Source organism: Lepidochelys kempii, chromosome 1, assembly GCF_965140265.1.
Source record: "Lepidochelys kempii isolate rLepKem1 chromosome 1, rLepKem1.hap2, whole genome shotgun sequence".
NCBI classification, from domain to species: Eukaryota; Metazoa; Chordata; order Testudines; family Cheloniidae; genus Lepidochelys; species Lepidochelys kempii.
This window is the reverse complement of record NC_133256.1, coordinates 219,378,432-219,392,000: the sequence shown is the minus strand read 5'-3', so window position 1 is coordinate 219,392,000 and position 13,569 is coordinate 219,378,432. Positions and strand designations below refer to the sequence as shown.

At 59.6% G+C, this 13,569-nt stretch overlaps 5 non-coding genes across 5 annotated transcripts; 1 reads left to right on the top strand and 4 right to left on the bottom strand.

The window, feature by feature from the left end:
* Positions 1-4,622: 4,622 nt before the first annotated feature.
* TRNAI-AAU (transfer RNA isoleucine (anticodon AAU)) lies at positions 4,623-4,696 on the bottom strand. The gene has a single exon. It is a non-coding gene; the product is annotated as a tRNA-Ile (tRNA).
* A 2,741-nt stretch (positions 4,697-7,437) lies between these two features.
* TRNAI-AAU (transfer RNA isoleucine (anticodon AAU)) lies at positions 7,438-7,511 on the bottom strand. The gene has a single exon. It is a non-coding gene; the product is annotated as a tRNA-Ile (tRNA).
* Positions 7,512-8,771: 1,260 nt separating this feature from the next.
* Positions 8,772-8,844, top strand: TRNAA-UGC (transfer RNA alanine (anticodon UGC)). The gene has a single exon. It is a non-coding gene; the product is annotated as a tRNA-Ala (tRNA).
* Positions 8,845-10,249: 1,405 nt separating this feature from the next.
* TRNAI-AAU (transfer RNA isoleucine (anticodon AAU)) lies at positions 10,250-10,323 on the bottom strand. The gene has a single exon. It is a non-coding gene; the product is annotated as a tRNA-Ile (tRNA).
* A 2,905-nt stretch (positions 10,324-13,228) lies between these two features.
* On the bottom strand, positions 13,229-13,302 carry TRNAI-AAU (transfer RNA isoleucine (anticodon AAU)). The gene has a single exon. It is a non-coding gene; the product is annotated as a tRNA-Ile (tRNA).
* Positions 13,303-13,569: the final 267 nt, after the last annotated feature.

Below are 13,569 nucleotides of genomic sequence, written 5' to 3'. Positions count from 1 at the left end.
AGCGGGGGGGTGGGAAGGGGCTGGGGTGCGGGCTGTGGGAGGGAGTTTGGGGGAGGGAGCGGGGGGGTGGGAAAGGGGCTGGGGTGCGGGCTGTGGGAGGGAGTTTGGGGGAGGGAGCGGGGGGTGGGAAAGGGGCTGGGGTGCGGGCTGTGGGAGGGAGTTTGGGGGAGGGAGCGGGGGGTGGGAAAGGGGCTGGGGTGCGGGCTCTGGGAGGGAGTTTGGGGGAGGGAGCGGGGGTGGGGGAAAGGGGCTGGGGTGCGGGCTGTGAGAGGGAGTTTGGGGGAGGGAGCGGGGGTGGGGGAAAGGGGCTGGGGTGCGGGCTGTGGGAGGGAGTTTGGGGGAGGGAGCGGGGGGGTGGGAAGGGGCTGGGGTGCGGGCTCTGGGAGGGACTTTGGGGGAGGGAGCGGAGGTGGGGGAAAGTGGCTGGGGTGCGGGCTCTGGGTGGGTGTTTGGGGGAGGGAGCGGGGGTGGGGGAAAGTGGCTGGGGTGCGGGCTCTGGGTGGGTGTTTGGGGGAGGGAGCGGGGATGGGGGAAAGGGGCTGGGGTGCGGGCTGTGGGAGGGAGTTTGGGGGAGGGAGCGGGGGGTGGGAAAGGGGCTGGGGTGCGGGCTCTGGGAGGGAGTTTGGGGGAGGGAGCGGGGGTGGGGGAAAGGGGCTGGGGTGCGGGCTCTGGGAGGGAGTTTGGGGGAGGGAGCGGGGGGTGGGGGAAAGTGGCTGGGGTGCGGGCTGTGGGAGGGAGTTTGGGGGAGGGAGCGGGGGGGTGGGAAAGGGGCTGGGGTGCGGGCTGTGGGAGGGAGTTTGGGGGAGGGAGCGGGGGGTGGGAAAGGGGCTGGGGTGCGGGCTGTGGGAGGGAGTTTGGGGGAGGGAGCGGGGGGTGGGAAAGGGGCTGGGGTGCGGGCTCTGGGAGGGAGTTTGGGGGAGGGAGCGGGGGTGGGGGAAAGGGGCTGGGGTGCGGGCTGTGGGAGGGAGTTTGGGGGAGGGAGCGGGGGTGGGGGAAAGGGGCTGGGGTGCGGGCTGTGGGAGGGAGTTTGGGGGAGGGAGCGGGGGGGTGGGAAGGGGCTGGGGTGCGGGCTCTGGGAGGGACTTTGGGGGAGGGAGCGGAGGTGGGGGAAAGTGGCTGGGGTGCGGGCTCTGGGTGGGTGTTTGGGGGAGGGAGCGGGGGTGGGGGAAAGTGGCTGGGGTGCGGGCTCTGGGTGGGTGTTTGGGGGAGGGAGCGGGGATGGGGGAAAGGGGCTGGGGTGCGGGCTGTGGGAGGGAGTTTGGGGGAGGGAGCGGGGGGTGGGAAAGGGGCTGGGGTGCGGGCTCTGGGAGGGAGTTTGGGGGAGGGAGCGGGGGTGGGGGAAAGGGGCTGGGGTGCGGGCTCTGGGAGGGAGTTTGGGGGAGGGAGCGGGGGTGGGGGAAAGTGGCTGGGGTGCGGGCTGTGGGAGGGAGTTTGGGGGAGGGAGCGGGGGGGTGGGAAAGGGGCTGGGGTGCGGGCTGTGGGAGGGAGTTTGGGGGAGGGAGCGGGGGGTGGGAAAGGGGCTGGGGTGCGGGCTGTGGGAGGGAGTTTGGGGGAGGGAGCGGGGGGTGGGAAAGGGGCTGGGGTGCGGGCTCTGGGAGGGAGTTTGGGGGAGGGAGCGGGGGTGGGGGAAAGGGGCTGGGGTGCGGGCTGTGGGAGGGAGTTTGGGGGAGGGAGCGGGGGTGGGGGAAAGGGGCTGGGGTGCGGGCTGTGGGAGGGAGTTTGGGGGAGGGAGCGGGGGTGGGAAGGGGCTGGGGTGCGGGCTCTGGGAGGGACTTTGGGGGAGGGAGCGGAGGTGGGGGAAAGTGGCTGGGGTGCGGGCTCTGGGTGGGTGTTTGGGGGAGGGAGCGGGGGTGGGGGAAAGTGGCTGGGGTGCGGGCTCTGGGTGGGTGTTTGGGGGAGGGAGCGGGGGTGGGGGAAAGGGGCTGGGGTGCGGGCTGTGGGAGGGAGTTTGGGGGAGGGAGCGGGGGGTGGGAAAGGGGCTGGGGTGCGGGCTCTGGGAGGGAGTTTGGGGGAGGGAGCGGGGGGTGGGAAAGGGGCTGGGGTGCGGGCTCTGGGAGGGAGTTTGGGGGAGGGAGCGGGGGTGGGGGAAAGGGGCTGGGGTGCGGGCTCTGGGAGGGAGTTTGGGGGAGGGAGCGGGGGTGGGGGAAAGTGGCTGGGGTGCGGGCTGTGGGAGGGAGTTTGGGGGAGGGAGCGGGGGGGTGGGAAGGGGCTGGGGTGCGGGCTGTGGGAGGGAGTTTGGGGGAGGGAGCGGGGGGGTGGGAAAGGGGCTGGGGTGCGGGCTGTGGGAGGGAGTTTGGGGGAGGGAGCGGGGGTGGGAAAGGGGCTGGTGTGCGGGCTCTGGGAGGGAGTTTGGGGGAGGGAGTGGGGGTGGGGGAAAGTGGCTGGGGTGCGGGCTCTGGGTGGGAGTTTGGGGGAGGGAGTGGGGGTGGGGGAAAGGGGCTGGGGTGCGGGCTCTGGGAGGGAGTGGAGGTGGTAGCGCTTACCTGGGGATCCTAGGCCGATTGTCCTCTGTGTGCTGCTACCCGCAGTCACTGCCCCCGCAGCTTCCTATTGGCTACAGGGGTGCTTGAGGCGGGAGCAGTGCGCGTAGACACAGACCCACCCCACCCAAGGGCCGCAGGGAGGGGCCAGAAGCCACGTGGAGCGAGCAGGCAGGGAGCCGCTCAACTCCGCTGCACTGCCGATGTTGGGTGGCGGCCCTGGGCCGTTTTAAATCGCCCAGAGGACGGGCGGGGGGGGAGCACCCAAAGAAGGCGGGTCCAAGGGAGAGACCCGGAATCAGATATTGCTGGAGCTGAGCTCCGGGCCAGGATATTCCTGGAGCCCAGGCACCACGGGCCATAGAAGTCGTCGCCCATGTCTGTGTCTACACACACACACATAGAGTATTGAAAACTCACATTCCAAAACCTACTTGTGTTATTTTTGTTTGTTTATACTTCCTAGTACTTACTGCAATGCACATATATTATCTGTAATTTTATTCTTTCAAAGAGTGTTCTCTTAGATTTTTAACTGGTCTATGCATTTTATAATTTTTAAATCTCTCTTATACTTAAATTGAACTATTTGAAGAGTGAGTTCTAATATGCCTAACCCATCCTGGCTGGAGTAATTATCCATATGGTAACTATTTAAAAATCTATATTATATCTAGGTTTTCTGTTTCTACTAGTGGCACACATTACCTCGGTGTTCCCAGTTGACTAAGGGCTCCTGAAGAGAATGGTGGGTGGGTGGGCCAGCCAGCCAACTTTTGGCCTTGCTGTCCGTAGCAGTCAGGCCGACAATCAAAAGCCATCCTCCCCAGGCCCACAGCCACCCAGGGGCTCCTTTGCACCAACCTGCCTCCGTTAGTGCCACGCTCTGACCAGCTGAACTAGGCAACCCACAGGGAGCTTCTCAAGGTGTTCCCCTGGCGTGGGCTCGGGTGAGAAAAGCACCTGGAAGTACATCAGCTGTTGCAAGAAGTGTGAAGACTAGGAGTAGTGATGGGGCTGTAGCTTTCCACATCATCTCGATTTGGGCAGCTTTCCATTCCCCCTTTCTGTGTAATGTCCCTCCCACTGGTTTCCTTTGCGGAGATGTACAATTCGGGCAGGGTGGCCTCTTAGAAATCTTTTCCTTTCTTTTCTTTTGAGATTGGGAGCATTCGGACAGTTTGGGTGTTTCAGGGTGCGTTTTTTCCCATTTGGAGCCATTTGAAAGGTTAGCCGAAAGAGGAGAGTTTTTCACAAGAAAGTTGGCTTTCTGTACACGTCGGGCCCTTGGAAGTAACGTTTAGCTACGTCAATGAGTACGAGTGGGGTTTCTACAGTGCCTCAATAGCATGCTCGTTTGGCTTCGGCATGGTAGAGTCCCGTGCCTGCGTCTTCCCTCTCGGCATGCGCGTTTGGCTTTGGCTAGGTAGAGTCCCATGCCTGTGTCTTCCCTGTGTCCCAGGAATGGCTACTGTGAGGCCAGCAGACTTTGGGAGAAAAGGGGTAGAAGAGAAAGCAAATCGAGCTGATTTAGAGGGGTGGTGCCCCTGGGCAGAGTGCTCCTCCTGCTCCTTCCTGTCTGAGCTGTGGGCTCCGGGGCTGCCTGTGGGAGGATGGGATCCAGGGAATCCCAAGCTCACCCTGCACAGGCTGACTCTGAAGGCTCTCCTCTAGCTTGGGGTGCAGAGTATTAAGCCTTCCTCTGGGGCTTGGGCTGGAGAGCATGATCCGCTCTCGGGTACATTTGGGTGGAGATGGCGGCCGGCAAGAATTCGGGCCATCAGGTCAAGCTGCTAAAGACAATGCGGGTGAGCCAGCAGCCCTGTGCTTTTGCTTCCTGGGCCGCCAGCTCAAGCTTCATCGCCTATGAGCTAGGAAGACAGCTGGCGAGGTTCACCCTTCCCCTCCGCTCCCCGGGCCCAAGTCCCTCTCCTTTTGAGCCAGCAGACCGAGCAAGGAGCCCAGAGAGGGAAGGGAAGCAGATGGCTGGAGCCTCGCCCTGCCAGCGCAGACTGGTCCCTTCCCCCAGCAGGGCTCTTGCCTGCTCTCTGCAAGCCACTCAGCCCATCTCCTTTTGGCCTCTTCGACCCCTAGGAGTCAGCCAAAAGAGCACAAGCCACGCTCTGCATCCAGCACACGGAGTGGCCAGCATGGGGCTTGAACCCATGACCTTGGCGTTATTAGCACCACGCTCTAACCAGCTGAGCTAGCCGGCCCACAAGAAGCACTGGCTTGCCTGACCCGTTTGGAAGGAGTCACCGGCCGGCGCCAGGACAGCGTAGCATCCGGTATAACATGGTTGGATCAAGAGCTTCACAGGCCAAACAGGGGAATTAGTTCAAGTGATAGAGCCCTCACTTTGCGTGCCAGAGGCAGCGAGATCGAGGCCCGCGTTTTCCAGCGGCAAGGCAGCGATGGTACTTTCTCTTGTCCTTCTTTTAGAAGCCATTGAGAGTCAGTGGGCTAAGGTCTTCCGGTGGCCTCCATCCCTCTCCCCGCTTGGCTTTCCAAAAAGCCAGGCCTCGCCGAACAGAAAGCTCTTCGTCCCCGGCCCTTCTCGCCCTTGCGCTGTCTTGGAGGCTGCAGACAGGTTGGTGGAAATTAGCGCACATGGAAGAGCATGGGATAAGTAGTGAGATGGATACACATATCCTCCAGCCTGCTCCGCTGTAGTGGGGGACCTGCCCCTTTCTTGCTGAGCTGTCACTAGAGCGCGATCCCTTTCCCCCTCCCTGCCTGCTAGTCTACACAAAGCTGATTGGCTGGGAGGGAGTGCCACTCAAATACAGAATTACTCCCATCCCAAGGCTCCGTGAAGGGAATGAGGAGATGGGCGGGGGTGGGGGGAGGGGCACGTGATACCTCCTCAGCTGAGACCGTGACACCACTCAGCCTCCTGATCCCAGCCAGCATGGCAGCCGTGGAGCAGAGCACACCGACAGCTTGGAGAAAGCCAAAGCGGGGCAGGGCTGCGTTGGTCAGGAACGGTGAGTCTGCGGGTGTCTATCCTGGCGGAGGCAGGGTCGTTTTGCTGTATCCTGTGCCAGGGGCCAGGGAGCCTGTGGGAGCCCTTCTAGAGTTCCTGAGCTGGGTCTGCTCCTGGCTTTGCTTGGGTTAGAGGAAAGTGGCGAAGATAAGAACGGCCCTTCTGGGTGAGGCCAATGGTCCATCTAGCACAGTATCATGTCTTCTGATGGTAGCCGATGCCAGGTGCTTCAGAGACAATGGCCAGAGGAGGCAATCATCAAGTGATCTATCCCTGCGTTGTCTTCTGAAGTTTGGTGCTTGTTCCAGGGGCTAACTCTCACCCCTCACCACCGCCCCGACACACTCCAGGGAGGGAGTGTTGGTGTTTGTGCCGAGAAATGTGGCTGGGACTCGGGCCCCTTCCCCAACTCTGGGTAGCCCCCCCATCTCAGGCTGTGTTCTGCTTAAGGCCACAGAGCCTGTGCCTGGTGCCTGGGAGTCAGGCCAGCTGTGGGGAATTAGTTCAAGCAGTAGATCGCTCGCTTTGCATGTGAGAGGTAGTGGGATCGATGCCCACATTCTCCAAGCAGTTGAGTAAGGGCTCCGGGTCAGCCAGCCAGCCGACTTCTGGCCTTGCTGTCTGTAGCAGTCAGGCCGAGAATCAAAAGCCATCCTCCCCAGACTCACAGGCACCCGGGGCTCCTTTGCACCAACCTGCCTCCGTTAGTGCCATGCTCTGACCAGCTGAACTAGGCAACCCAAGGGGAGCTTCTCAAGGTGTTCCCCTGGCGTGGGCTCGGGTGAGAAAAGCACCTGGAAGTACATAAGCTGTTGCAAGAAGTGTGAAGACTAGGAGTAGTGATGGGGCTGTAGCTTTCCACATCATCTCGATTTGGGCAGCTTTCCATTCCCCCTTTCTGGGTAATGTCCCTCCCACTGGTTTCCTTTGCGGAGCTGTACAATTCGGGCAGGGTGGCCTCTTAGAAATCTTTTCCTTTCTTTTCTTTTGAGATTGGGAGCTTTCGGACAGTTCGGGTGTTTCAGGGTGCGTTTTTTCCCATTTGGAGCCATTTGAAAGGTTAGCCGAAAGAGGAGAGTTTTTCACAAGAAAGTTGGCTTTCTGTACACGTCGGGCCCTTGGAAGTAACGTTTAGCTACGTCAATGAGTACGAGTGGGGTTTCTACAGTGCCTCAATAGCATGCGCGTTTGGCTTCGGCTAGGTAGAGTCCCGTGCCTGCGTCTTCCCTCTCAGCACCAGCGTTTCGCTTCAGCTAGGTAGAGTTCCGTGCCTGCGAAATCCCTGTGTCCCAGGGATGGCTACTGTGAAGCCAGCAGACTTTGGGAGAAAACGGGGTAGAAAAGAAAGCAACTCGAGCTGATTTACAGGGATAGTGCCCCAGGGCAGAGTGCTCCTCCTGCTTCCTGTCTGAGCTGTGGGCTCCGGGGCTGCCTGTGGGAGGATGGGATCCAGAGAATCCCAAGCTCACCCTGCGCAGGCTGACTCTGAAGCCTCTCCTCTAGCTTGGGATGCCGAGTATTAAGCCTTCCTCTGGGGTTTGGGCTGGAGAGCATGATCTGCTCTCGGGTACATTTGGGTGGAGATGGCGGCCAGCAAGAATTCGGGCAATCAGGTCAAGCCGCTGGGGACAATCGGGGTGAGCCAGCAGCCCTGCGCTTTTGCTTCCTGGGCCGCCAGCTCAAGCCTCATTGCCTATGAGCTGGGAAGGCAGCTGGCCAGGTTCACCCTTCCCCTCCGCTCCCCGGGCCCAAGTCCCTCTCCTTTTGAGCCAGCAGGCCGAGCAAGGAGCCCAGAGAGGGGAGGGAAGCAGATGGCTGGAGCCTCGCCCTCCCAGCGCAAGCTGGTCCCTTTCCCCAGCAGGGCTCTTGCCTGCTCTCTGCAAGCCACTCAGCCCATCTCCTTTTGGACTCTCCGACCCCTAGGAGTCAGCCAAAAGAGCACAAGCCACGCTCTGCATCCAGCACACGGAGTGGCCAGCATGGGGCTTGAACCCATGACCTTGGCGTTATTAGCACCACGCTCTAACCAGCTGAGCTAGCCGGCCCACAAGAAGCACTAGCTTGCCTGACCCGTTTGGAAGGAGTCACCGGCCGGCGCCAGGACAGCGTGGCATCCGGTATAACATGGTTGGATCAAGAGCTTCACAGGCCAAACAGGGGAATTAGTTCAAGTGATAGAGCCCTCACTTTGCGTGCCAGAGGCAGCGAGATCGAGGCCCGCGTTTTCCAGCGGCAAGGCAGCGATGGTACTTTCTCTTGCCCTTCTTTTAGAAGCCACTGAGAGTCAGAGGGCTAAGGTCTTCCGGTGGCCTCCATCCCTCTCCCCGCTTGGCCTTCCAAAAAGCCAGCCCTTGCCGAGCAGAAAGCTCTTCGTCCCCGGCCCTTCTCGCCCTTGCGCTGTCTTGGAGGCTGCAGACAGGTTGGTGGAAATTAGCGCACATGGAAGAGCATGGGATAAGTAGTGAGATGGATACACATATTCTCCAGCCTGCTCCGCTGTAGTGGGGGACCTGCCCCTTTCTTGCTGAGCTGTCACTAGAGCGCGATCCCTTTCCCCCTCCCTGCCTGCTAGTCTACACAAAGCTGATTGGCTGGGAGGGAGTGCCACTCAAATACAGAATTACTCCCATCCCAAGGCTCCGTGAAGGGAATGAGGAGATGGGCGGGGATGGGGGGAGGGGCACGTGATACCTCCTCAGCTGAGACCGTGACACCACTCAGCCTCCTGATCCCAGCCAGCATGGCAGCCGTGGAGCAGAGCACACCGACAGCTTGGAGAAAGCCAAAGCGGGGCAGGGCTGCGTTGGTCAGGAACGGTGAGTCTGCGGGTGTCTATCCTGGCGGAGGCAGGGTCGTTTTGCTGTATCCTGTGCCAGGGGCCAGGGAGCCTGTGGGAGCCCTGCTAGAGTTCCTGAGCTGGGCCTGCTCCTGGCTTTGCTTGGGTTAGAGGAAAGTGGCGAAGATAAGAACGGCCCTTCTGGGTGAGGCCAATGGTCCATCTAGCCCAGTATCATGTCTTCTGACGGTAGCCGATGCCAGGTGCTTCAGAAACAATGGCCAGAGCAGGCAATCATCAAGTGATCTATCCCTGCGTTGTCTTCTGAAGTTTGGTGCTTGTTCCAGGGGCTAACTCTCACCCCTCACCCCCACGACACACTCCAGGGAGGGAGTGTTGGTGTTTGTGTCGAAGTGCGTGGCTGGGACTTGGGCCCCTTCCCCAACTCTGGGTAGCCCCCCCATCTCAGGCTGTGTTCTGCTTAAGGCCACAGAGTCTGTGCCTGGTGCCTGGGAGTCAGGCCAGCTGTGGGGAATTAGCTCAAGCGGTAGAGTGCTCGCTTTGCATGCGAGAGGTAGTGGGATCGATGCCCACATTCTCCAAGCAGTTGACTAAGGGCTCTGGGTGGGTCAGCCACCTGACTTTTGGCCTTGCTGTCTGTAGCAGGCAGGCTAAGAATCAAAAGCCATCCTTCCCAGGCCCACAGCCACCCAGGGGCTCCTTTGCACCAACCTGCCTCCGTTAGTGCCACGCTCTGACCAGCTGAACTAGGCAACCCACAGGGAGCTTCTAAAGATGTTCCCCTGGCGTGGGCTCGGGTGAGAAGAACACCTGGAAGTTCATCAGCTGTGGCAAGAAGTGTGAAGACTAGGAGTAGTGACGGGGCTGTAGCTTTCCACGTCATCTCAATTTGGGCAGCTTTCCATTCCCCGTTTCTGCGTAATGTCCCTCCCACTGGTTTCCTTTGCGGAGATGTACAATTCGGGCAGGGTGGCCACTTAGAAATCTTTTCCTTTCTTTTCTTTTGAGATTGGGAGCATTCGATCAGTTTGGTTGTTTCAGGGTGTATTTTTTCCCATTTGGAGCCATTTGAAAGGTTAGCCGAAAGAGGAGAGTTTTTCACAAGAAAGTTGGCTTTCTGCACACATCGGGCCCTTGGAAGTAACCTTTGGCTACGTGAATGAGTACGAGTAGGGTTTCTACAGTGCCACAATAGCATGCTCGTTTGGCTTCGGCTTGGTAGAGTCCCGTGCCTGCGTCTTCCCTCTTGGCATGCGCGTTTGGCTTTGGCTAGGTAGTGTCCCATGCCTGTGTCTTCCCTGTGTCCCAGGAATGGCTACTGTGAGGCCAGCAGACTTTGGGAGAAAAGGGGTAGAAGAGAAAGCAAATCAAGCTGATTTAGAGGGGCGGTGCCCCTGGGCAGAGTGCTCCTCCTGCTTCCTGTCTGAGCTGTGGGCTCCGGGGCTGCCTGTGGGAGGATGGGATCCAGGGAATCCCAAGCTCACCCTGCACAGGCTGACACTGAAGCCTCTCCTCTAGCTTGGGGTGCAGAGTATTAAGCCTTCCTCTGGGGCTTGGGCTGGAGAGCATGATCTGCTCTCGGGTACATCTGGGTGGAGATGGCGGCCAGCAAGAATTCGGGCCATCAGGTCAAGCCGCTAAAGAAAATGCGGGTGAGCCAGCAGCCCTGAGCTTTTGCTTCCTGGGCCGCCAGCTCAAGCTTCATCGCCTATGAGCTAGGAAGGCAGCTGGCCAGGTTCACCCTTCCCCTCCGCTCCCCGAGCCCAAGTCCCTCTCCTTTTGAGCCAGCAGGCCGAGCAAGGAGCCCAGAGAGAGGAGGGAAGCAGGTGGCCGGAGCCTTGCCCTCCCAGCGCAAGCTGGTCCCTTTCCCCAGCAGGGCTCTTGCCTGCTCTCTGCAAGCCACTCAGCCCATCTCCTTTTGGCCTCTCCGACCCCTAGGAGTCAGCCAAAAGAGCACAAGCCACACTCTGCATCCAGCACACAGAGTGGCCAGCATGGGGCTTGAACCCATGACCTTGGCGTTATTAGCACCACGCTCTAACCAGCTGAGCTAGCCGGCCCACAAGAAGCACTGGCTTGCCTGACCCGTTTGGAAGGAGTCACCGGCCGGCGCCAGGACAGCGTGGCATCCAGTATAACATGGTTGGATCAAGAGCTTCACAGGCCAAACGGGGGAAATAGTTCTAGTGGTAGAGCCCTTGATTTGCGTGCGAGAGGCAGCGAAATCGAGGCCCGCGTTTTCCAGCGGCAAGGCAGCGATGGTACTTTCTCTTGCCCTTCTTTTAGAAGCCATTGAGAGTCAGCGGGCTAAGGTCTTCCGGTGGCCTCCCTCCCTCTCCCCGCTTGGCCTTCCAAAAAGCCAGCCCTTGCCGAGCAGAAAGCTCTTCGTCCCCGGCCCTTCTCGCCCTTCCGCTGTCTTGGAGGCTGGAGACAGGTTAGTGGAAATTAGCGCACATGGAATAGCATGGGATAAGTAGTGAGATGGATACTCATATCCTCCAGCCTGCTCCTCTGTAGTGGGGGACCTGCCCCTTTCTTGCTGAGCTGTCACTAGAGCGGGATCCCTTTCCCCCTCCCTGCCTGCTAGTCTACACAAAGCTGATTGGCTGGGAGGGAGTGCCACTCAAATACAGAATTACCTCCATCCCAAGGCTCCATGAAGGGAATGAGGAGATAGGCGGGGGTAGGGGGAGGGGCACGTGATACCTCCTCAGCTGAGACCGTGGCACCACACAGCCTCCTGATCTCAGCCAGCATGGCAGCCGTGGAGCAGAGCACACCGAGAGCTTGGAGAAAGCCAAAGCGAGGAAGGGCTGCGTTGGTCAGGAACGGTGAGTCTGCAGGTGTCTATCCTGGCGGAGGCAGGGTCATTTTGCTGTATCCTGTGCCAGGGGCCAGGGAGCCTGTGGGAGCCCTGCTAGAGTTCCTAAGCTGGGCCTGCTCCTGGCTTTGCTTGGGTTAGAGGAAAGTGGCGAAGATAAGAACGGCCCTTCTGGGTGAGGCCAATGGTCCATCTAGCCCAGTATCATGTCTTCTGATGGTAGCCGATGCCAGGTGCTTCAGAGACAATGGCCAGAGCAGGCAATCATCAAGTGATCTATCCCTGCGTTGTCTTCTGAAGTTTGGTGCTTGTTCCAGGGGCTAACTCTCACCCCTCACCCCCACGACACACTCCAGGGAGGGAGTGTTGGTGTTTGTGCCGAGAAATGTCGCTGGGACTCGGGCCCCTTCCCCAACTCTGGGTAGCCCCCCCATCTCAGGCTGTGTTCTGCTTAAGGCCACAGAGCCTGTGCCTGGTGCCTGGGAGTCAGGCCAGCTGTGGGGAATTAGCTCAAGCGGTAGAGCGCTCGCTTTGCATGTGAGAGGTAGTGGGGTCTATGCCCACATTCTCCAAGCAGTTGAGTAAGGGCTCCGGGTCGGCCAGCCAGCCAACTTCTAGCCTTGCTGTCTGTAGCAGTCAGGCCGAGAATCAAAAGCCATCCTCCCCAGACTCACAGCCACCTGGGGCTCCTTTGCACCAACCTGCCTCCGTTAGTGCCATGCTCTGACCAGCTGAACTAGGCAACCCAAGGGGAGCTTCTCAAGGTGTTCCCCTGGTGTGGGCTCGGGTGAGAAAAGCACCTGGAAATACGTCAGCTGTGGCAAGAAGTGTGAAGACTAGGAGTAGTGATGGGGCTGTAGCTTTCCACATCATCTCGATTTGGGCAGCTTTCCATTCCCCCTTTCTGGGTAATGTCCCTCCCACTGGTTTCCTTTGCGGAGCTGTACAATTCGGGCAGGGTGGCCTCTTAGAAATATTTTTCTTTCTTTTCTTTTGAGATTGGGAGCATTCGGACAGTTTGGGTGTTTCAGGGTGCGTTTTTTCCCATTTGGAGCCATTTGAAAGGTTAGCCGAAAGAGGAGAGTTTTTCACAAGAAAGTTGGCTTTCTGTACACGTCGGGCCCTTGGAAGTAACGTTTAGCTACGTCAATGAGTACGAGTGGGGTTTCTACAGTGCCTCAATAGCATGCGCGTTTGGCTTTGGCTAGGTAGAGTCCCGTGCCTGCGTCTTCCCTCTCAGCACCAGCGTTTGGCTTCAGCTAGGTAGAGTCCCGTGCCTGCGTCTTCCCTGTCGGCATGTGCGTTTGGCTTCGGGTAGGTAGAGTCCCGTGCCTGCGTCTTCCCTCTCAGCACCAGCGTTTGGCTTCAGCTAGGTAGAGTCCCGTGCCTGCGTCTTCCCTCTCGCCATTTGCGTTTGGCTTCAGCTAGGTAGAATTCCGTACCTGCGTCTTCCCTATGTCCCAGGGATGGCTAATGTGAGGCCAGCAGACTTTGGGAGAAAAGGGGTAGAAGAGAAAGCAAGTCGAGCTGATTTAGAGGGGTGGTGCCCCTTGGCAGAGTGCTCCTCCTGCTCCTTCCTGTCTGAGCTGTGGGCTCCGGGGCTGCCTGTGGGAGGATGGGATCCAGGGAATCCCAAGCTCACCCTGCGCAGGCAGACTCTGAAGCCTCTCCTCTAGCTTGGGGTGCAGAGTATTAAGCCTTCCTCTGGGGCTTGGGCTGGAGAGCATGATCTGCTCTCGGGTACATTTGGGTGGAGATGGCGGCCGGCAAGAATTCGGGCCATCGGGTCAAGCCGCTAAAGACAATGGGGGTGCGCCAGCAGCCCTACGCTTTTGCTTCTTGGGCAGCCAGCTCAAGCCTCATTGCCTATGAGCTGGGAAGGCAGCTGGCCAGGTTCACCCTTCCCCTCCGCTCCCCGGGCCCAAGTCCCTCTCCTTTTGAGCCAGCAGGCCGAGCAAGGAGCCCAGAGAGGGGAGGGAAGCAGATGGCTGGAGCCTCGCCCTGCCAGCGCAGGCCAGTCCCTTCCCCCAGCAGGGCTCTTGCCTGCTCTCTGCAAGCCACTCAGCCCATCTCCTTTTGGCCTCTCCGACCCCTAGGAGTCAGCCAAAAGAGCACAAGCCATGCTCTGCATCCAGCACATGGAGTGGCCAGCATGGGGCTTGAACCCATGACCTTGGCGTTATTAGCACCACGCTCTAACCAGCTGAGCTAGCCAGCCCACAGGAAGCACTGGCTTGCCTGACCCGTTTGGAAGGAGTCACCAGCCGGCGCCAGGACAGCGTGGCATCCAGTATAACATGGTTGGATCAAGAGCTGCACAGGCCAAACGGGAGAATTAGCTCAAGTGGTAGAGCCCTCGCTTTGCGTGCGAGAGGCAGCGAGATCGAGGCCCGTGTTTTCCAGCGGCAAGACAGCGATGGTACTTTCTCTTGCCCTTCTTTTAGAAGCCATTGAGAGTCAGCGGGCTAAGCTCCTCCGGTGGCCT